Source organism: Sylvia atricapilla, chromosome 1 (assembly GCF_009819655.1).
Source record: "Sylvia atricapilla isolate bSylAtr1 chromosome 1, bSylAtr1.pri, whole genome shotgun sequence".
Taxonomy (NCBI): domain Eukaryota; kingdom Metazoa; phylum Chordata; class Aves; order Passeriformes; family Sylviidae; genus Sylvia; species Sylvia atricapilla.
The window spans coordinates 119,846,077-119,868,764 of record NC_089140.1 but is presented as its reverse complement, the minus strand read 5'-3'; the positions used below and the strand labels follow the sequence as shown (position 1 = coordinate 119,868,764).

The following is a 22,688-nucleotide window of genomic DNA, read 5'->3' as shown; positions in this document are numbered from 1 at the left end:
GAGACAGATTATGATGCTAATTTAATAATGCTCCTTTAATGAATGGCAGATCTTTGTGTGCATGAGAAATAATGATGGAAAATACTTAGGTGGGTAAGATAAATTGGAGTCAGAAAGCAGGGATGCCAGCCATTCTAATAAAAAGCACCTTCCTTCCTAAGTGATGTCATCTGCAAACTAAGCCAGCCACTTTTTAAATGAAATTATGATCATGTTCTGCAATGAGTGTTGACATAATTTAGGGATTTAACGTGTCTTTGAAAACAAAATAATTTAGGAGGACTTCAGTGATCTTGGACTTTAATTTGAGCAAAGTTGATGAAGTTGTCGTGTCATGCGTGCTGGTATGCAGATGGTAATTCTGTAGCTGTCCTAATTTGAGTACAGCTGTGATTAACTTTTGCTGCAAAACACTTGTAGTCCACAGTTTCTGCCACTTTCTGCTTCTCATTTGAAGTAGATTTCTTTTTCTTTGTGGTTAGAATCCTGGTTCCATTCAGTTCACTTTCCATTCCTATGAAATGAAGATGGTGGTGCAAGAAGTAAACTTACTTCCCCAAAAGGCAGCTAGATGAAAATAAGCCAAGAATCAAGTTAAGGAGTCTCTTGGAAAATCATTGTGGACTTTTTAGATTGCTGTTTCCATCAAGTTGATAGCTGAACAAGGTTATAAATATATAACAAAGGAAAAAAAAGTATGTATACACTGATTAGGTTTTTTAGAAAAGTATTCACTTTGTTAGGAAAGTGAACAATATGTATTTCCCACTTCACATGCAGATTTATGATACGAAAAGTGAAACAGACCTAAGCCTATTGAGGACACCTGACTTTGTTAAGAAATGGTGTCATTAATTAGCTGTGATTTTTCAGACAATCCTGTGGGAGATAATTCAAAATGTTTGTAACAGAGTGTAAGATGAAGATCTGCTAAAGTCACTCTGTAGGTGAAAGTGGTTGACCCTCCCAAGAGATGAAGAACGGGAGAAAAGGTGGACACCATGGGAGATACTAAGTTTCTCTCTGGTAGTTCCATTACTTTGAGCATTCCAAATATGGAGACGGTAATGTCCTTATGGAAGATGTTGTGCACCATACTTTGAATAAAAAGGCATTGCATCCCATTGTTTGAAATAAAAAGGATGATTGAACACACAACCAAAAATAAAAAAAATCCTGCAAGTTTCAAGGCATGATCAAGTCTGGGCTACTTAGGAGTGGACAAAAAGTACCTCTCTGAAGCTAGGTGCACATAAATTCGTGTGTATTTGTGTTTTTTACACTACAAAAAGTGTAAAATACACAAATAAGCCAGGTGACTTCAAAAGGAATTGCTTTTAAAAAGTCTCGATGAGAAACCAACACTGCACATTAAAACTGATTGAAAACTATGAATATTATGAAGAGAATTAAGGCACTTGGGAATGATGTGAAACAAGGCAGGGTGGGGAGAGAGGCCAGATCTAAATCAGAAGCTTGTGATGGTAGAAAGTAACAAAAGAGAAAGCAAAGCAACCCAAGGAGAAAACTGTAGTTTTGCAATTAATGACACAGAAAATAAAAAGTGCATTTTTCTTTTTGTTTGTTTTTTTTCTAAATTATTACTCACTATGTTTTGAGCTCTTGAGCCGATGATGAAACACTTGCCTTTCCTGTTCTGGCTCAGCAGGATATGAAACAGCAAACTAGTTCAGCATACTGGGTTAGTTTGTCAACTTCTGTCCATAACTTCATGGGCTTATCTGCAGAGTTATCAGTATTGATAATGTAGATTTTTCTTTTTATTGAGCAGCCCCACACTCACACCTAGACTTGTCACATGTGGAAAATTTAGATATACTGAGAAGTTTGATGTTGTTTTGGACAGGATAATTAGTTAAATTATTATTATTATAGTATAATTATTTGGGCAGAATATAGTTAAAACTAACCAATATAGTTTATTTGGCAAGATAATATCTGACCTTTTTTTGGGGGAAGAATGATTAGTAGTTTTCATGTTATATAGTAAGGTACAATATGTTTCAGAAAGAGAGCTTCAGGTGATGAAGTGAAGGTTACTGCCCAGTCTCTCCTCCCCAGCAGCAGCTGTGCAAGGGCAGTTCCCTTATGAATTCTTCAAAATATTCTTTGTTATTTTGATCCAGAGCCACTGAAAAAAGACTCAGAAAACCAAAACAGAAACTGACCTGGGACCAATGAGTATAGGAATCAGGACTTTCTTCTCCTCAAACAAGCTCTGTAACTCTAATTAAGAAAAAAAAAAATTTTGCTATCACTTTTTGCCCATGTTTCTTCCAGTCATTCTACTCAGTGAAATGCATACAGAGAGAGATCGATAGATCACAACAGATCTTCTGGTTTGCTAACCTACTCTCTGTAGTGATATCAGGTGTTTTGTCCCTAGGCACATAAATACTGTGAGTATCTTTCAAAGGGAACCCAAAAGGAAAGGTGTAAAATGCTATCATGTGAAACCCTGAGTTTCCCGGCATGATAAATGTCTGGCTTTTTGAAACAGTTTTTTTAGTTCAGAGAAGTCTTGAATTTGGGCTGTGTAATTTAAACATTGCATTTGTATTGAAGCTCATGCTAGTACTTCATGAATGAGCAACAAATATGATGCCAAAAAAGCGGAGTTGCATTAGCAGTATGTTTTAAATATTCACATTTAGTTGAGAAATTTTTCATCAAATGAGCTTTTTTCCTCCAAAATTAGTACTTCATTCTTTCACGCTTAATTTGCTTAGATTTTAGAGTTGACTCCCCTATCCCTCCTTCCCAAAGTCTAATTGATTAATATTTCAGTAACATTTTGGCTGTAGTCTTTCAAAGATATAGAAAACACAGAAACCTGTCTTTATATATGAGACATAAATATGTAGAAACGTGCATATATATATAAAATAAATTTAATGTGTAAAAAATTGTAAAGCCTGTAAAAAACTGACAATCCACATAAAAGGGGTAAAAAGCTGGAGAAGGTAATATTTAAAGCCAAAGCTGTTAGTATAATGTATGCTGACAGATCTCAACATGAATATGAAATCTGATTTTCAATTGCTTCTCTCTTCACCAAATTTTCATGGTAGGTGTCTGCCTAAAGCTGAATTGGGCAAGGATTGCAGTCAAAAAATAGTCTTCTGACCGAGGCAGCTGTAAAGAGCAGAATTCTGCGCTGGGCTCTGCCACCAGCTTCCCATGTGATACTCGCATGTCGCTCAGCTTTTTTTGGAGGTCGGCACCAAGCATTCATCTTGATTGCATGTGCTCAGCTTTGGTCTGATTTGCAAAAATGCTGAGTGCTCAGTCTTCTCAAGGAGAAACTGTACTTTGAGTCAGGAGATTACGTGGTTTGAATATTTAAATGAACGTATTTCCTAAGTGCTGTGGAAAAGAAAGGCCTGAGTTTCCATAATAATCACCTCCGTTTAGATACTGCCTGTTGCTCATGTTGAAAGCATAATGCTGATCCTAAACACAAATGATACTGTGTGTGAAGCAGGCCAGCTTGCTTGTGAACTTCATAGAAAGTTCCTTTATGAAAATAATACTCGACACCGAACATTTCTGAATACTGCACCAAGTGGTGCGTGCAGTCATGCAATGGGCAATGGAAGTAAGACAAAACATTGAATACAGTGAATACTGTGCTGGAGTGCAGAGGGCAGCACAGTTGGAATTTGTGTGGTTTGATGCATTATAATTCATCCATGTGAGGAAACTGATTTCCTCAGGCAAGCTCAGTTAGGCCCTAACTCGAGAGCTTGATTTTTTGGGGGGATTTTTGGGGTACACTAATGTAGAAACAAAGTGAGCAGGATCAGAGCCCTTACTGTCACATGAAACCTGGTTTTATGGGGTGAAGTGATTTTGTGAGGGTTTTTTTTGTGCTTTTTTCCTCTTTCAATTTTATAACTTATATCTGTTGAGCATTGAAAAGGTTTATATGGATGGAAAGGCAGCCGTGCCTCTTCAAGGTACAAAGGTAATAGCAGAAAAAAGTAGCCCAAGGATTACTTACTTCCACTTATTGTCTACAAATGGTTTTAATGGCTTTAGTCTCCTGCAGATACTCAGCTGCACTCATGCCAAATTAACTATTATCTTGTAACTGGTTATAAATACCAAGGAAAAAGATTTGAAGAAAGCTAATTTATGGTTGGAACTCCAAATCTTCCCTTGTAAATATTACATGTCTCATTTTGTTCCCCTTTCTGTTCATTCCCTTGAGCCTTTCATCAACTCTTTGAGGGGAGGGAACCCAAAATTCATTGCCTTGGATCAGAGGAGTCATTTAGGTTGAGAAAGACCTCAAAGAGGATTGACTCCAACCATTAACCTAAACACTGGTTAGAATGAAGGGTGCTGGGATGTGTAGAGATATACAAGTAAGTGCACAGCTTGCTGGTACTCAAATGTGTATGTAATAGAGAGGTTTACTCTGTCTCTGTGGATGGTTAGTGGTATATGTGGTAGAATGTCATGCTCTTTCTGGGGTTTGTTTTTCTTTTTTTAAAAAACATTTTTTTAAAGTTGTGTACTTTGAGAGAAACTCCAGAACCTCATAAAAGAAATTCCTGTTTTGTAATTAAATGGACATTTAAAATGGCCACAGTAGGAAAGATTTATACAGCATTACAGTTTTTGGTTTAAAGCCGATGTAGCTCTTCTTTCTCTCTCTAATAAACAACCACAAACTTCATCAGCTGCAGTAATTGTACAAAACCAGAAGTAAGTTATCAGATCATCTCAGGTATATGGGGTGTACGTAGCAGAAAGGAAACTAGTCTGCAGCAGGTAGCACAGAATTTTTTAGTGTTTTGCCATGTGAAGAGAAGCTTTGTCATTCTGGAAATGCAGATGTACACATGGTAAATGAAAATGTATTGAATATCCAAATATTAAAATGAGCAAACCCAAAAGTATTAACCAGTATCACTTGGGGTTGGATGTTTCTGGTGTTTTTCTTCTGTTGGAGGGTTCAGGGGAAGAGGGAGTTGGCTTGAGGGGCTTTTTGGGGAGTTTATTACTTGAGAAAAGTCTTAGCTGTCTGTGTTTTCCACTCTGAGATGTGGGGTGAGTGTACTTTCCTTGAAATAAAAAAAAATCAGTTTCTTCTAATCATATAAAACTCCAAATGTAAAAAACGAAGGGAATATGAGGCAGTAAGCAATTAAGTAACCGTGAAGGATAATGTGCATTGCCAGGAAAAGGTGCCATTCTTTCAATGGCTATTAATTACTGTCATATATGGAGACAAGGCAACATCATTTTAATATTTAAATTTCACTGTTCCATTGTCAAATTCTACTATTTCATTGTCATAACATTTTGTTTGACAAATAATTTTGCTGAGGACTTCAGTAATGGATAATTAACCACAACTGTGGCAGAACTATGTAAATTTTTGCATGCATTATTGCTAGTGCCAGGTGAAAGTATCGGAAATAAACAGAAGAGGACAGTTGATTTGAGGTTGATTGATAAACAGATACTTCTCTCTGTGTACTGAAAGCATGTTTTCAAGTAGTTGTCTGCTTTGTAATTTTAGGTATTGTTACAGAATTTGATTCTAAATATATTAACAAGTACTGCTGGAAAAATACTGGTTTCAGATTTGCAGCAAAGAGTATCAGTCTTTCCAAAATATGCCATTAGATGTAATTGTTTTCTTTCTTGGTCTCAGCCTTTTCTCTCGTTAATGCTTACTGTTTGTGGCCATGGGCATCCCACTGCATCTCTGGGGATGATTTTATAGATCCAGATGTGTTTATGTCCTTACTTTAAAACAAAAGTAGGTAAAGACTTTGAAGTGTCTTTTTGGCATTAGTGCAGATGCTTCTTGGGAAAACTCCGTGTCAAACCTCCTGACCTGTTATGTTGATATGGGTGTTGTTAACTGAGCTCTGTACAGCCACATTCTCCTGTTGTGCACTTACTTCTATTGCCTTTCCTACTTCAGCTCTGAGCGAATTTAGCACATCTCTGAGTATGAGCTCAAACCCAAATTGCCACTTTTCTAAGTGAGAGATTCTGAGCAAGTTTGGGGTTTTTTTTTCCCCTCTTATATATTTTAAAGACTGGTTTTAGAAAATCCATGCTGCTTCGTTTCAGTTAGAATACAACCTTCTTTTGGTCCAGGTCCATGCCAACTTTAAAATTAAAATGAAAGTGCACATTTCTAGTAAGTTTAAATATTTTGTGGTTTTTTTAATGTTATATTTAAATACATGTGTAATGACTGTTTAGTTTTGCGTTCCCTTTTTTTCCTATTCCAAGGAAGCTCGTATGGTCAGGTATTTAAAAATAACTCTCTGAAAAAAACTCCTGGCGTCTTGTTTACTCACATAAAGCCCCAGCTTTATGTGAGATAGGCCTAGTGTTAAGCCATGGAAAGTGTTGGACTGTGCTGCTTCTGCCTGTCCAGGGCCAGGCCTGCAGTGCTGTGTTGATGATGCTCTGTGCTCAGGCCCATGCTCTGGCTCCTCAAAAGTCTTCCTGTGACAGACACAGTTACTTGACTTTCTTATCTCGTTTGTGACACTGTAGCTTTGAAATAATTTGTCTTTCCAGGTGGTCAATAGCTCAGCAGCAATTGCCTTCCCTGTACCATTGCCCATAGTCTTCCCTGCCAAATCCCTGACTGCTCCTTTTCTGAAAAAAATAGTTTTCTTCGGACTTCTAACACACATGGACTATATTGCTGACACATATGATACTTAGAATACTTAATTCAGGGCTTTAATGATGATATTAATATACTTTCTCATCTTCAGGGCAGTGGCTATTACAGTTGCTGCTAATTGCTGTGGAGCTGGGGTGAGTGGAAGGCCTTGCAGGGACCCTTGTAGGACAATATTTGAAGGTACTTAAGCAGGATTCTCTTTTGGGTTTAGTTATGTGGTGTGCTTGTATTTTCATCCAGATTTCCTTTTTTTTCCATGAATCTGTTCTGACTAATCCTTTGGCCTGTATTTCATTAGAAGTGTTGACTGCAGAATGATGGTTTTGGTCATAGATGAAACAAAACTTTTCCTTTTTTCCTTTGCATGTGCATGTACAAAATAAAAAGTACAGGATGACCTTTTTTATTTGGTAATTGAGAAAGTGCTTGACTTCGTTAAGAAAGCCATAGTTTTAAGAGTACCAGTCACTAGTCTTTTTAAAATTACTGCCAGTATGGTGTATCAGTTCTCACTCCCACTTATCCTCTTATTCAGTCCCTTTCCCATCCCCCACTGCTCCCTCCCTATTTTTAGAGGCAACACAAAGCTGTTCTGCTTCAAGCGAGGAACAAAGACTAGGTTAGAGTTTTAATGTTTTGCAGCAGATTTCTAAAATGTTAAGTGAGCCATATTTGAGCATCGTATTCCTAAAACAGTTCTAAATTGTTTCTGTGTTGTGTTCATGAATGCTGCATTTGTTTACTTCTAAAATTTTTACTCCTTACCCTAAAACCATCAGCAAATTATGGCTGAAGTTTGGATTGTGGCAGACCTGTGTGTGGGGAGCACAGATTCCCTTCTCTGTATGAGAAATGGTGCTGTGTAACATTCCCTGTGCTCTGTGAAAATGAAACTTAAGTTCAGAGTCTCTGTGCTCGTGTGATCTGCAGACTGCAGAGAGGAGTATTCAAGAGGGCTGTTTATGTGGTGGTGATAAAAATCACACGTACTTTCCGGAGACCTAAAGACCCTGCAGATTTTATTAAACTTTGAAGAAAATCATGTGCATGTGTGCATGTTTATCTGTCTTGATAAATACATGTAGCTTGCATGGAAAGGTGTTGTTAAGAGTACTAATGTTTGCATATGTGTCAGATGCAAGATTACAAACTGAGTATGGAATGGAGGACACTAGACTTCTAGCATCTGTGAAGCATATTGCATGTTTCACAAGAATTCCTTGGTTTAATGGTAAAATGATTATTTACAGTACCTAATAATGTGGGAAACATTTGTGAGTTAGTTTGCAGTTCTTTTTACCTTACAGAATGCAATAGGTTAAAATGCATTGCCAAAACAATGGGACAATTCAAGGAAATGCTGTCAGTATAGACAGATACAGAGGAATCTTAGCTTAGCAAAGAATATTTCACTTGAATAAAATGATTAATTGGTTATTTCAGTTTCACAGTCTGAGATTAAAAAGTGTTATGAGTGCTGTTGTTCATAAACTTCTGCTATAAAAAATGTAAGAACGTAATGTTGAGTGTGTTTACTGAAAATGGAAGTTTAATATTTTTCCCTGGATATAATATAGTGTGCACCTGATTTGATGTGAGAAGTAGTCTTTGACAGGGCAGCACATTTTATTCAGTTTATCAAAGCCATCTAGCCATTCTTGTAGTTAAAAGCAAGTCAGTCATTCCACCCTCCTGGTTTTCTTCTATCTTGAAAGCCCCATTCTCCTAAAAAAAGAGTTTGTTTTATTATCTCAGTTTGCCATCAGACCTTTCAGCTTAAGGCCTTGCCCTGTCTGTCCCCATGACAAATTCTGGATACTCTGCAATCACTAGCAAGGTGATGAAACTGTCACTTAAGCATAGGTACATGCAGTGGGGCATGGAGCAATGAGCTGTTAAAATTTACATATTTATATAGCTTGCTTATCCACCGTTGTAGGAGACCTCATTTTATAGCTTTATGCAAAGCTCATGTGGGAAAAAAATTAAAACTAATTTAATTTGGCACTGCCATTAGGGTTTTTTTTTCCTTTCTGTGTTGAACTGTCAGTTGAGGTTTTTGCTTCCTTTTATAAAGGGTTGCACTAACACTCGCTGGAAGACACCAAAGTTTCATCTTTTGTGAAGCTGATACTGAGAACAGGTCATAAAGAATTATGGAATCTACACATGGCTGAATGGATCTGGGCTTTTACAAAGCAGGTTTGACACTCAGCCAGTTTTGGTCTCTGCAGACCTAATAAATGAAAGAGATTTTTCCACTGCCCTGTCACAGAAAACAAAAACGCAGCTTATTGAATTGGCTGTTCACTGCCAGTTTAGGAAAAAAATTGTCATTTTCTTGCCCTGTATAATAAAAGCAGTACTAATTAGTAGAAAGCACCTAACCAATCTTACATGCTCTTCATCTAGTATTTGAAGTTTTTAAAAATTCTCTTTTTTATACATATGATTGTGATAAGAACTTCTGAGCAATTCAAATGTTGTTAAACTTCAGCAATCAAATTGCATATTTTCAGCCACCTCTTAAGCAGACAGGAGTTGTTACAAGAGTCTCTTTTAGAGTTGCACTGTTGGTTTGCAAACTCCTTTTGACATCTATAAAGGCAAAGCAGTTCTTTTCTTCTTTTTAAGTTCAAAATAAACCTCTAATTGGTTTATAGAGCCTTGGACTCAAGTTGATGGCACCTCTGTCTGTCTGGGATGCAGAAGGAAGACATGAGGGGAAGAGGAAGCCCCTTGCATCTGGTTAGCAGGCGCAGCTCTGTAATTGCCTGGAGATGAAAGAACCATTTGATGGTGGCCGTTAACACCTTCCAGCATCACATCCCCAACTCCCCCTCTGCCCATCCTCCTAGTGCAGCTCAGAAAGTTGGCACCCTGATAGGCCTATCTCATGACCAGGAGGAAGATAGATGGGAATGAGGATTTGGGGTGGATGGGGAGTGGGGTGAAAGAGGAAGTAGAAGAAATGTGAGACAGGAAGCCCTGGTGTTACCAAAGGATGGTTTACAAAACCTTTTGCAGTCTGTTGATAGAAATGGGAATCTGTCCTGCTGTCATGCAAGAGGAGAAATAGAGTTAGGCATGCTAGCTGGCCATTTTTAAGGAGAAGAAATAATTTCCATTGGAAGGTGGTTGGTTTGCATGCTCAGCTGTCCTGTGCATGTGCAGTGGTGTCAGCCACCAGTGTGATGCAAGAGCTGGCAGTCTGCAGGGCCGTGGACAGGCGTGTGCACCAGGGTTTCCTCATGTCCCCTGCTGGAGTGGCTACTCACTCAGAAAACTGGAAAATGCAGTTGTCTCGTTTGCAGTCATTAAGATAGCAGTAAAACTGGCCTGCCTGGTTAGAAACCAGTCAGGTAGCAGTCATATTAATGGCCCTTAGCTCCTCAAAAGGGGCTGAAGGGAGGAGTGGTGCTCATGTGACTCAAGGAGTGGATGAGGTGGGTCACTAGTCTGTGAAATAGAGGAGGGCAGAAACATGGCATGGAGGTGTTCAGAGTGCTCTGAATAGGTGCAGTGAGCGTGACAGGTCGTTGTAGCAAAGTGTGAAGCTCTTTTTGCCTCCTTTAATTTATGTGTAGTCAGAATTTCTTTGCACCCTGCCTCGCATGAGGGCATTACTTGGTGAAAGCTGGGGACTGCAGTTGCACTGAACTGTAGGTATAGCAGCTTTTCCACTTGATCCCACATGCACTTAATGAACGCTTGAAACAATTAAAATATTCTCTCTCTTTTGAGAGATGCAACTTAACTCCACTTGTTTTCAGCAGAAACAAAAGCAGTTTCCTTATTTCGGGGGATATCTGGAAAAAAATCCTGGAACCAAAGAAGAAAATGAGTCCCCAGATTTAGTCATAACACTGGAATTGGTTTGATTTTTAGAAGAATTGTGCAGCATTTTTGGGAAAGTTTTTTTTTAATTAGAAATTATATATATGTTATGTATCTTTTGTATTTTTAATATATATGTGTATATCTATGTAAATGCATATGCAAAGTATTATTCTTAGCAAATTGAGTAGATTTCTCTCATTTGGGACTTGTATTTAAATGCTGCACATTCTTTTGAGAGTCAGGAATTCGTAGGATTAATATATAATAATTCTCTTCTTCTGTGTTGTAACTGTCACTGGAGGTAAGTATTAAAACCATTTCTCATTTGGGGAGGTTGTAATAAAGAAGCTGGTCTTTTCCATGGGTTTCATAGTGAGGTCATGGTGATTTGGCTTAAAGGGGCAAAAAAAATCCCATGCTTGGCAAGAAATTAAACTAAACTAAAATAAAAAATCTAGCAGCACAATTTGAACCAAAATATGAAGTTAAGTGTTGATTTTTTTTCCCCCTCTTTGCTGAAAAAGTTACAAAAACTTCTGTAACTGCTCCACTGTGGAGGTTGAAGTGTGTTAAGTGTGAGGTGTCTCTGGTATCCACCACACTGGCTGAGGGTGAGAGAGGTTCCACTGAAACCATGGGTTACAACTGATGTCCTGGGGACTTTCTTCAGGTCTTGTACAAGACCTGGGACAGGCAGACTTTATTGTTGAGTGCTTCCCTAAGTTTTTCGAGGATGTTTTCCCATTAAAAATTTTTCTCAGTGTCTACTGCTCTGACTTTGTGAAATTTAGGCATTTTTAATGCTGGTATGTGATACAGTTTTGCCAGATTAGGTGTAGAGCAGTTATTGAGGGTATCAACTGTGCATTACAGCTTGGAAATTGCTGTTTGGAGAATTCAGAGATTCTTCAGCCTCAGCTGGAAAGAGACAGGAGATGGCAATAATCATCAGATTTCAGAAAGCTGGTCTAGCTTAATGAAATATCCTTACCTGGTAGTGAATGTGCCTGATTCTTAGTCTTTGGGCTAGCCAGAGTTAATCTATTTATGCAGAGGGAAGAAGCATCAACAAGTGACTGTGACAGTTTGACATGGCAGGATAAATTGAGCAGCATAGGATGAAGGCAAGGAAAGGGACAGGAGCAAGGAACCTTTTAATAGTTAACTGTTAGGTTGGCTCAATACTGTGGTGTGACAGCACACTTTGAGCATTTCTTTCCAGAATAATGTGATGGTGTTTGGGATGTTTTACATGAGAGGAATAATTTGTGGGTTCAAATAAGAGATATCAAAAAGGAGATTATTAAGTTTTACAAACGTAGCCCTGTAGTAGAGGAGAAATCAGAGTATTAAATCAGAGCTGTCAAGCACTGAGGCACCAAACTCACATTTCCTCACCCACTATCTTTTAGAAAATATTCTCTGCTCCTTCTCATCATGGATTTGAGGCTCAAGACCTATAGTTTCTGGAGCTAAGCACACTTGGCATAGCAAGGTATTGTAAAAAGGACATTTTATTAAAAGAATTTCTCAAATGAGGCACAAATAGTATAATAGAGTTTACTAGACTTTAATGTTAATTGTTTTGGTAAAGAACCTATGCATAACATGCATTTTTGTATGTTTAGGAGCAATGATATTTCTCAGTTCTCCTATTTTTTATTCTCTGCTCTGTGGAGAACTTTCAGGTGTCTCTGGAAGATGTATGAATTATATAATGTAGTTTTGAATTTCTGATTTTCAGAAAATCACCTTGGTGAAAACTAAAGCATAGTTTTATAACAGTCATAAAGCCCTGTAGCCCTGGGGTTTTGTTGACAAAAATAAATCGTCATGTTCTATTTCTGCTCCAAGCTACAGTAATAAGAGGGAGATAACTGTAAAAGGTTTGTTTTGGTACAATATCAAAGCCAAATGTGTGCCAAGGGTCATCTTCACTTTGAGATATATCCTAAGAGTCACCACCTAAGAGTGGCCAAAGAATACTACAGGTGTATATCCATTTATTCTAAGGACTTTTTATTAGCTTTCTATGCAAAATATCTTTGTATCTGTGCTGGTACTCAGTTTTGCTTTTATAACTCTGATTTACTTTAAAAGTAAGTTAAATCACACGTAAGTATTTGACTTCTGATATTCACGAATCTGAGACCCAGGTGTATTGTTTTGAAAACAACAGACTATAAGTAGATTTATTTTAGTAGACAGCATATGGATTCCACACTGCTACTATACCTCTTTACTATTTGCTCTGTAGCTATTTTGGCACTGTTGTTCATAGACTAAGGAAAACAAATTCTCTTGTAGAGTACATGAAGTGAGGTGAGCTTAAATGTTGGTCTCAAAGAAGTGCTTGTGACATAACCAAGCTTTGGCCAGTCAGAACAGTGCTTGAGGTGCTGGAAATTGGTCTGAATCCCAAGAAAATATCTGTGGAGGACATGAGCTTAATGTCCAAAAAGCTATGACATGTTGACTCTTTGCATCTGGCATTTCCCTCAATACTTGCTGAAGAATGGAAAAGTCATTTGATCTGAAGAATATTTGACTGCAACTGAATTGCCTTGAACTCATAATGGTCCTAGGGCTAGGGTTAACAATAGAGGGTTGGTGTTGTGGGTGCTCATTGTGCTTGACTTGGTTTCTAAGTGTGCTAGTTTAAAACTCAGTGGGAAAATTAAAGCCACTCAAGCTGCCCCTTTCCCCTGCTCCCTTTCTGGCAGAGGAGGAAACACTAGGATAGATTATAAGATGAAATCACAATTTACTGAAAAACTGCAATGACCACAGCAGCATTAATAAAAAAAATGTAATAAAGTGAGTGTTTTGTCCACAAAAGAGTATTTACCACTGGACAAACCAAAACACTTCCTGAAGACAGTGCCTGCTGTGGTTTCCCAGCCAAAGGCAGAATGGCAACTGGCCCCATGCTGAGCCATGTGGTGTATGGAAAAACAAAGGCTGTGTGTCAGGGATACTCGCAGGCTAACTTCCCCCCCCAGCTGGAAAACACTGGAAGAACAGACAAAACCTGGTGGGATGGGACAGGGCCTTGGAACAGCTTAGGGGACCTTCCTCTTGGCCTGACTGCAGGAGTGGGACTGGAACCCTTGGTGGTTCTGGCCACTGCTTGGGCTCCAGCTGCAGCTCCAGAGGCTGCTGTGGTTGCGAAGGCTGTGGCTTGAGGTCCATGGGGCCAGTGAGCTCCATTTTCTTTTTTCTCAGAGCAGCATCTTGGGCTCGCTGGCGCCGTCTTTCAGCGCCAATCCAGAAATGCTGCGGTTCGGAGGAATGGGGAAGGGACCGCCAGTGGCAGAGAGGGACATGGTCTGCAGGGCTGGCCCTGAAAGCTGCACACGCCCTCCCTGGGTTCTGCTTCCAGCCTCAGCTTCCTCCTGCTTGAACCATGTCCCTGCCATGACGTGGGTGGTATGGAATTAAACAGTGCTGGGAGCTGCATCCCTTTTTTCTCTAACCACAGCACCAAGGAAAGGGCTTTGTTTCATATGACAGTGAGACATAAAACTAAGAGATGCAGTGCCACAACAGTTGGAAGCTGTAGGTGCTGTTGTCAGTATTGGTAACTCACTTTTTTTTTTAATAATATGCCCTGAGTCAATAAAATCAGTGGAATACAGGTAGAAGTTTATTATTCCATTTTAATCTACATTTCAGTGTGAAGGCATGCTGTGAGCAGCTGTGTGTAGTGTATTGTGGAGCAGTAACCTTAATGTTGGGAGTCTGTTAATTTGCATAAGAACCATAATGTTTTATACTGAACTCATTGTGTCATGTTATTTGAACAGATTGAAATGAAAGAGTAAACTACACTATACATGTTGCTCAATGCATGAAGTACTTTTTGTGTTGGTGCTAGTATATAGGATTTTATAGTTCTGTAGGATTACAGAATTCTGTGAGAAATTTCTTAAGATTAAAAAGGAATCATGACTTGGGGGATTTTTGGTGATTGAAAGTTCTAATATTGTAGGAAATTATTTCCTTTATGGTGATTTAAAGAACACCTTCCCTAACAGAATTCATAACAGAATTTGTTTTCATATAGAGAAGAATCCCTCACCAAATGATGCCAGTGTTGTTGATCATAGCAAGCACCCTGTTTGTATTGTAGTGTGGCTTTGTGATAACTGTATTAACAATAAAAAGCTGTTGAAGGTTTTTAGGGAATAATTTGTATTTCAAAAATGCCGGAAACTACTTAAAAATAGAATAAATAGAAACAATGAATTTATGGACTTCAGATGAGTCTTTGCTGTTAGGGAAGATATTTGATACACTTCAGCCAGCTGTCTTAAGTCCTTGTAGGAATATACTGTTCTAAAGAAGCTTAGTCTTTAGATGTTTAGTTCACTGCACTGAGCCTCACCTTTTTCTTGACATATATAACCAAGTGTTTATATATTCACAAATCTTACATAAATACATGCAATCCTAGAGCCTTTTCAAGCATATCCATTATCAGTGTTTTATGATTTGTTTTACATTAAAGCTTTCCTACTTGAAGTAGTGTTTTAGCCCATAAATATTGATTTTGATGACAAAATAATTAGGTTAGCTTATGTTAAACAAACACAGCTTGTTTGGAGGTCTGCTGGATTTTAGATGAGTTTTTAGGAGCACAATATAGCGGTCTGTAGGAACAAAATCCATTGCAGTTGCTTACAATTAAGAGACAACAACAGTAGCTGATACTTCTAATAATTTGGGCAATGCTATATGAATTCAGATGCTTTGCTTTTCCTTCACTGAAAAAAGTCCTTTGCTGACAGCAAGTAGGTTATACTCTGCCAAATGAAATAGTGCATGAAATTCTGCTCTCGTTTTTTAAGCAAGAAGTTTTGTGTGGTTTCCATGATTGTATATTGGAGTACTGAAGTTTAATTCAACCTAATTATATTTTTCATTTGAACTGTAACTGGTGATCAGATAATTATCCTGGCTTTAAAAAAGTACATATAGCTAATATGGATGCTTGATAGCCAGTTTCATTGCTAAATTGAATTCAAAATATGATCAAATTATTTATTAGGAATTTTGGAAAATGGAAGCGAGCTTTTAATGCTCATTTTGTTTTACACGTTGAAGTTGAAGCTTCTCAATTTATTTTCATATGAATTAACATAATTGTTCTAGGAGTGTGCATGTGGGTCCCATACTTCTTTTGCCATAGTTGTTAAGAATTAGGTGCATCAAATGTCTCTAGACTAAATATGATCTCACAGGAATGGCTAGTCATTCCTTAGAAATAATTATTTCTTATTGAAAAATAAATGTCATATTGCATTTAATCCATGCCATAATTAGCATCTGTCTGTGAGCATGTGAATGTTTTTATCTTTTCCTGGTCTCCTCTCATGGACCTTATTTGTACAGAATGTTTACAAGAGCCATCAGGAAATTGTTGCCCTGTTTGCTCTTAAGAGCTCAGTATAAAAATCTGTAAACTGGACTTTGCTCTAAAAGAATGTTATCTGTTTTGAGAGATTTTCCTTTTTCTTTCATATACCTATATCTATATCTATATCTATATATATAGATATCCTTCCCTTTCTACATTACTTGACAGTGTGCTGCATTTGTTTTTCATGCTGAGATAAATAACCAAATAGGGAAAAGAAGAAGCTTCCCAATATTTTGTTTAATAAGGCTATTTCCTCTCCAGGCAGGGGCAGGCGATCACAGTAGTACTGTGTGAAGTTATCCTTCCCTTTTTTGTAACTTACACAGGGCTGCTCCTAATTTACTGCAAATGTAAAGTAAAATGGTGTTGCTTAAATTATCTCTGTTAGCTAAGTGTGACCTTCATCAGGAATGAAGCTAACCCATTTTACTTCAGGTCTTCCTGGCCTAGAAGTATTTATTGAGCAGCTGTAGCTTTTCAGGCAGTCATTGGTACCTCCAGGATGGAAACATCTGAAGAAATGCCAGCTGCACTGTGTGCTCTCCGATGATGCTGTTTGCTTGTAGGCACACAACAAAACTGCTGGTGAGGGCAAAGGCATGGGGCTCACTCCAGCACTGTCCACCCCCAGCTGCTACTCCTCAGTTTGACCACTCAGGTGATAAGATTTGCACAGTTCTGGTTTGAGTGAGCTGAATGAGTTAAGCTGTTAAGGGCTGAAAGGAGAATTCGAGAAGTTGCAGTAAGGAAGGCTGCCTGGTACTTCCCAGCATAGGATGCTCCTTGGAGTTTTTTATAACTTTACAGAATGTTAGGCTTTGAGACTAGGCAGTTGCTGCCAGCCTAATTTTTATTTTTTTGCTGCCAAAATAATTTAGCTGTCTGTGAGCATGTGTGGAAAAAGTTGTTTCTCATCGTAGATTTTTAAAAAACCCACAAACAAGCGAAACAAAAACCTTGACTCTTTTTTTGAAAATGCTCTGTGTCCCTCCCTTTGGAACACAGACTAGGAGTTAGAGTGTGGGAAGCACTAGTGAAGGGCACTGGGGAAGAAGAGCAGATTAGGAGTCACAGCTTTGCCTTTGTCAGCACTGCAAAATTCTCAGCTTGGAACAAATGGTAACTTTTTAAAGAAATGACAGATCTCACATAGTGTCTTGGGCATGTGTGGCCTGAAAGAGGAGGCTGGGTTTGTACCTCAGTGCCTGAGAGCCAGAATCAAATCCGTGGGACTGTGACATGTGTGGGACTGTAGTGTGGTCCAGGCCTCAAAATGCCCTGGACTGGGAACAGGGGAGCAGACCTGGCAGGAGAGTGACATTAATATTGGGGAATGAAGGAAGAAGGGGGAGTCAAGAGGAGAGTGTGGCACTGCTAGCCAAGCCTGGAAGTGACTGAGCCAGGAGAGATTAAAATCCTTGGGGAGCAGAGTATGGAGGGACTTGGCAGGGGTGCTGAAGGTAGGAATGAGGAGGGACCAGGACTTGAATCAACATGGGGCAAAGGATATGGCTTGAGGAAAACAGGCAGAGAAGTTTGATCTGGAAGGTCTAGAGATCTTGAATATTAGGTTTGATTTCAGTAGAAGCTCCTTGAGAATGTTTTCAGTCATCACCTATGGCTAATTTCCATGCAGAGACTAATTTGCAAACAATTTGATATTACTTTCCCACAAAAGCTGTGCAGTAAATCCAAAGATTTCAACCCAACTGCTGTTTTTTGTAGGTGTCAGTGTGACAATGTCTGATGTCTCAGTTTCTTATTTCTAGAAATGGTGAACGCATACATTTTTTCCAGTGTGGCAGTGTCCAAGTCAAGAATTGTCAAAACTGAGTTTGTCTTTGCAAATCTCTTTTGTTTGACCCCTTGTGAGGTCAAAGTTCCTCAATTTAATGATATTAAATGACATGCTGACGTGCTGGTGTTTTTTTCCTGTAGGACCCCTGCTCCATTCTGTGCACAGGATGGACTTGTTCTGGGAATGAATCTGGTTGATGCATTGGAGAAGGCTGTTCTCTGGAGTACCCCTGCCTCAATTCCAGCAGAAGTCAGGACGTGCGTGGTGGACGAGGCAGGGGATTGCAGAAGGCAGGAGCCATTCTGGTGCTCTGTGCAGCTGCATGCTGCCCTGGCGAGCGGGACTCCCTTCCTGGCTGTGTTGCAGACTTCCTAGGTGATGCTAGGTAAGTTGCTCAATCCTAGATTTTCTCACATCTTTGCTAACTGTCTCTTGCTTTCTTGTGGATGACTTGAGATCTTCGGATCTTCTTTGTAAAAGTAGTGACCACTGGTCACTGGGGGCTGAGGTTTGAAGGTGCTGTATAAAGCACAATGTAATGCTAAGTGCTGCAAAAAAATTAGTTAGTCTGAGTTATGCCAAACTGGAGACAAAGTTGGCTTCAGAACTGGAGAATCACTTGGACCTTAAAGCTGTCGCTGATTTAGTTAGGAAGCTAGGAATAACACAGTTATTCTAAGTAAGGAATAACAGAGTAAGGGTAGGACTAACCATTCTGTTGATGGAGCACTCAGCTGCACTGTTGAATTCACAAAGAAATCACTTGTTCTGTCTTCCAAAAAAGTTCGAGTAGTGTGCAGTAAATCAGGTATAGGGCCATACTCCAAATGCCAAGAGTTAGACAGATTATTGTTTTGATTAGTGGTAATTTTGTAATTTTTTGAATGGTGCAGAGGTGCTGTGGAAATGGTATGACATAACTGCGACATATACCATGCCACAAAAGCAAAGTTTAGGTTTTCTGAGACTTAGCTTCTGATATTTCCTCCTATGAGTGCTTGCATCCAGATTAGTTTTAGCGTAGACATTTGTATCGTGCAAGATGATTTGGGATGCAAGAAGCACAGTATTTTTTGATGATGTCAACTCGTGATATATGTAGATAAAATTAAAATGACATGTAAATTCATCATTCAGTGCAGGCGCATGACTCTTGTGCCTGGTTATTGTATCAGATATGAAGTAGAGAGTGTTTGTAATGCCCACTATCAGAATGGCTTGGACTCAGAATTTCATCTGCATTTCCTCAGGCATGGGGTTTGTATTTTTCCAGTGCTATGTCCATGGCTAGCTACAATGCTGTTGTAATCAATAGATAACAGATAATTTTTTGGCAAAGGCGTGGTTAAGCTAAATATTGTTTCAACTTGGCTAACCTGAATGCAAAATATCTAACATTAAATCAGGTTTTATGAATTAACCAAGAGTGCCTAGAAACATAGTGAGTGCGTTTGCCAAATAAGCTGTTACTCTCTATTGCAGGGAAGAGAGAGTAAAAAACTATGAAGGTTTTATAATGGCTGAAGATTATTATAAGTACACAGAGCAAGAATGTACGTTCCCCTTCCAGCCAGCTCACAGGGGATCCACTACATATGGGTCTGTGAAAGGCTGCACTAATGCTATAGGTGTTGAACAATATTTCTAAGTGCTGCTTTCTAAGAAAACAAAAGGTATTTTTTGTTTGACTACTGCTGTGCTGTGTCCAAGTTTTTCTTTAAATCTTTGAAATTAAACAAAAAAGGGCGGTGGGGGTGACAGGGAAACAATCTGTATTTTACGAGCAGAAGTTAAAAATGAAATTATTTGCTTTATCTAGAGTGTTGAGAATTATGTTGCAATTAGACTGATGCAATAGCCCACATTACGAAAGGATCACAGAGCCTGCTGGAGGAAAGCTCAGCACTGGAACAGCAGGGGTGCTGTGGGCCTGCAGGGCAGCACACTGGCACAGCCACACTGGGGAGATTATCAGCTAATGTGAGACAGGAACGCCAAGGAAAATAAAAACTCTGCCATTCCTGCATGTCCCATAAACTGGGGGATGGGGGGAGGAGAAAGAGAGTGACTTGTTTTTATCAACGTGCCTACTTTATTTCAGTGTCACGTCTAATCCGGCGTGGAAAATGTTTTCTGTTATGTCAAAGAAAGAAGGAATGGGAATGGCAGCTAATTATGAGCGAATATACTTTGAATGCTGCTAATAAGAGTGGAATTTTACTCAGCTCACTCTATTTCTACAAGAGAAAAGTAAAATTTCTCTTGAGTCAATTGAAACATCTGTTGAACAAATTGGCTCAATTTCATGAGTCTGTTGCTAATTCTGAAAAGTAGATGGTGTTTTATAAGATCAGTGGAGTCAGGGGGTTAGAGCCCATATTCTTTACTTTTTAAACTATTATTAAAGTAGGTCATGTCGAAATGTTTTGTTTTTATGAATACAGTAATACTGTGGTAAATGTTTCTAGTATTTCAACCTTTACCTTTGGTTTAATGAGTTTTCTTCACTGTTATTAATCAATATTACTAATAGTTTTAAAAGTTGTGGGTTTCCAGCTTTGTATCAAGTTCTTAGTAGTAAAGTAATTGAGCAGGTTTTAAAAAAAGTCCTCTTCCAGTGCATTTCTATTTCTTTATTTCTGCATTTTTTTCCTAGTCTGTTTTACTCATGAAGTTTAAATATTAGTAGAGTTTTAGTTGCCCCTATTGCTGTTTTCTCATTTGGACTAATTCTTTGTTGATTTGCAGATGTGTGAAAAATATTGTAGGTGACAAAGCAGTTTATGGTTTCACATGATTGATGCACAAGAATGTCATAGAGTCAGAGCTCTGACATCATCAGAGCTGATGTCATATGAATATTAAGAGAAGAAAAAAGGAAGAAATTAAAAATAGTTTTTCCAAGATTTTGTTCCCAGATGTCAGAAATGTTTTAATTTAATCTCATATACATACTTGCATCTTAAAGTTCTCAGGTATATCTCTTAACACTACCATCACTGAAAGGAAATCACGAATGTAATGCAGATCAAGTTTAGTTCTGTGTGCTTTACTGTTAAATATTATAAAATCGATGCAAGTCCTTCCTATGTACTACCCATAACTGGCTGTAATACTTTGACGTATTTGAAGAGGAAAGCTGGACTTTGAATTTAGACAATGAATATATATTTTCTTTGTGCTGCATTTATTAAATGGAAAATACAAGACTGTCATTAACCATGTGCATACAGGGTGATTGTACACCATGACATTTTCAGCTTTGTGGTCAGGGTGTCTATTTAGAGTAGCTTAATGTATGAGGGATGCAAATGGAAGTTGATAATACTTTCTAATGTTACTTAAAAAGCAAAGGAAACAATCTCTTTATTACAGCTGGTTTTTAAGCTTTAATATTTGTTAATTATGTAGTAGTTTGTCTTCTTTAACTTAGAAGATAATGGAGATATTAATAGGAGGGACAGCAGTGTGGGATATCATTGCTTTTGAGGGATTGCTGGGCTGAGGAGGAATGGAGATGTATAGTCAAGTTTTCTGAATGTGCACATGAGTACTGCCAGCGCAAAAAAGCTGCCCCACTGCCAATAAGATTTTGCCAACTCCCCATGTGTTGGTTTTGTCCTTGGTGCAGTTCACTGAAGCTGCAGATGACGTTCATGAAATGAAGTGAGGGGAAAGTTTTGTGGCTGAAATTCTGTGCCAAGTCTTTTTGAAGTTGTATGCAGCAGCTGTGCTGTAGCTAAAGAAAGGCTTTCTTTGCCTCCATCATAACATCTGCATGGTCTTTAACAGCAGAATTGTTCCACTATGATGTGTCATTTAGCTAATCTGGGTTGCCTTCATTAAGTCCTTTTTTTCTTCTCCTTATTAGAAATGTTCACATTACTTTGGGAAATAAGTTTGCAAAGATCTGAACTTGAGCATTTCTGTGTAGAAACAGTAGGCTTCAGTCAGAAAAAAAGCCAGAAGATGAGTGGAGACTTTGTCGCTCAGTGAGTTTCTTTAATCTGGGCAGCTCTAGATGGACACCATGAATTGGATTTTTATGTGTCCTCTCTTGTTTGGAGGTTAGGGGCTGAACACACAGCCAGTTTTTGTGGAGCTGCCACAAATGTGACATCATAGCAGCTAACCTTGGCCTGACAGCTTCCAGAAGTGTGGCTTGCACCCTCTGTGCTGAGGTGTTACCCCCTCTGCCTTGTGCCAGTGCTACTGCAGCCACAGCCACAGCTCTGGGCTGAGCTGGCTCAGGGAGCTAAACCAGAGGATGGCTTGATGCATTTTTGGTTGAGTCACTTGGCTGGCTCTTGACCTCTTTGAATTTTCTAACTGCAGAGTTGGACAAATATCTCTGCTGAAGAGGGCCTGGAAGAGAGGGATGGCAGGACCAGCCTCTTGTAGTTGTAAATTGCTTTCAAAACCATGCCTTGGTTGAGAAGGCAACCAAGGGAAGCTATTTTAAGAAATGTCTGTTTGACTGTATGCTGTGTTTACTTTCAGAGTTGAGAGAAATCAATGAATCAGGTGTAATTGAATTTGAAGTTTTAACTTTAGTGCTTCTTCTAGTTGAAGGTTTTTGCACAAGGACTTTTAAACAATTTTTATTTAGTCTTCTTACAGCATGAGACTAAGAGGTCTGTAATTGTTCACTCTGTTAGCACTGTGAAGCTGGTGAGTTCTTAAAGCTAAAGTGTGGGATCTAATGGTCTGATATATGAGGTTGTAGTCTTGGAGAGCAAAACAGAGGTGGTAGAAATGCTGCCCCTTCTCTCTGTTAAGGATGTCAGCTATTTTGACTGTAAATATCTTTGATTTATGGGGATACTTGACTCTCAAGCAGTATGTCCTGAACTAAATCTGGAGGAATACACTGTAAATTAAATGGAGTGGAGTTTTTGGTAAGAATTCCCACATTTTGTCATCAGGAATTACTGGATATC

General features: G+C 38.7%; 1 protein-coding gene across 3 annotated transcripts in view; it reads left to right on the top strand.

The window, feature by feature from the left end:
- Positions 1-22,688, top strand: part of NCOA2 (nuclear receptor coactivator 2) — a 187,519-nt gene that overhangs the window by 51,433 nt on the left and 113,398 nt on the right. For all 3 annotated transcript variants that reach the window (XM_066332208.1, XM_066332218.1, XM_066332198.1), the window contains one exon: positions 17,889-18,133. The gene's annotated coding sequence lies outside the window, so the exon portion shown is untranslated. The remainder of the gene's footprint in view (positions 1-17,888; positions 18,134-22,688) is intronic.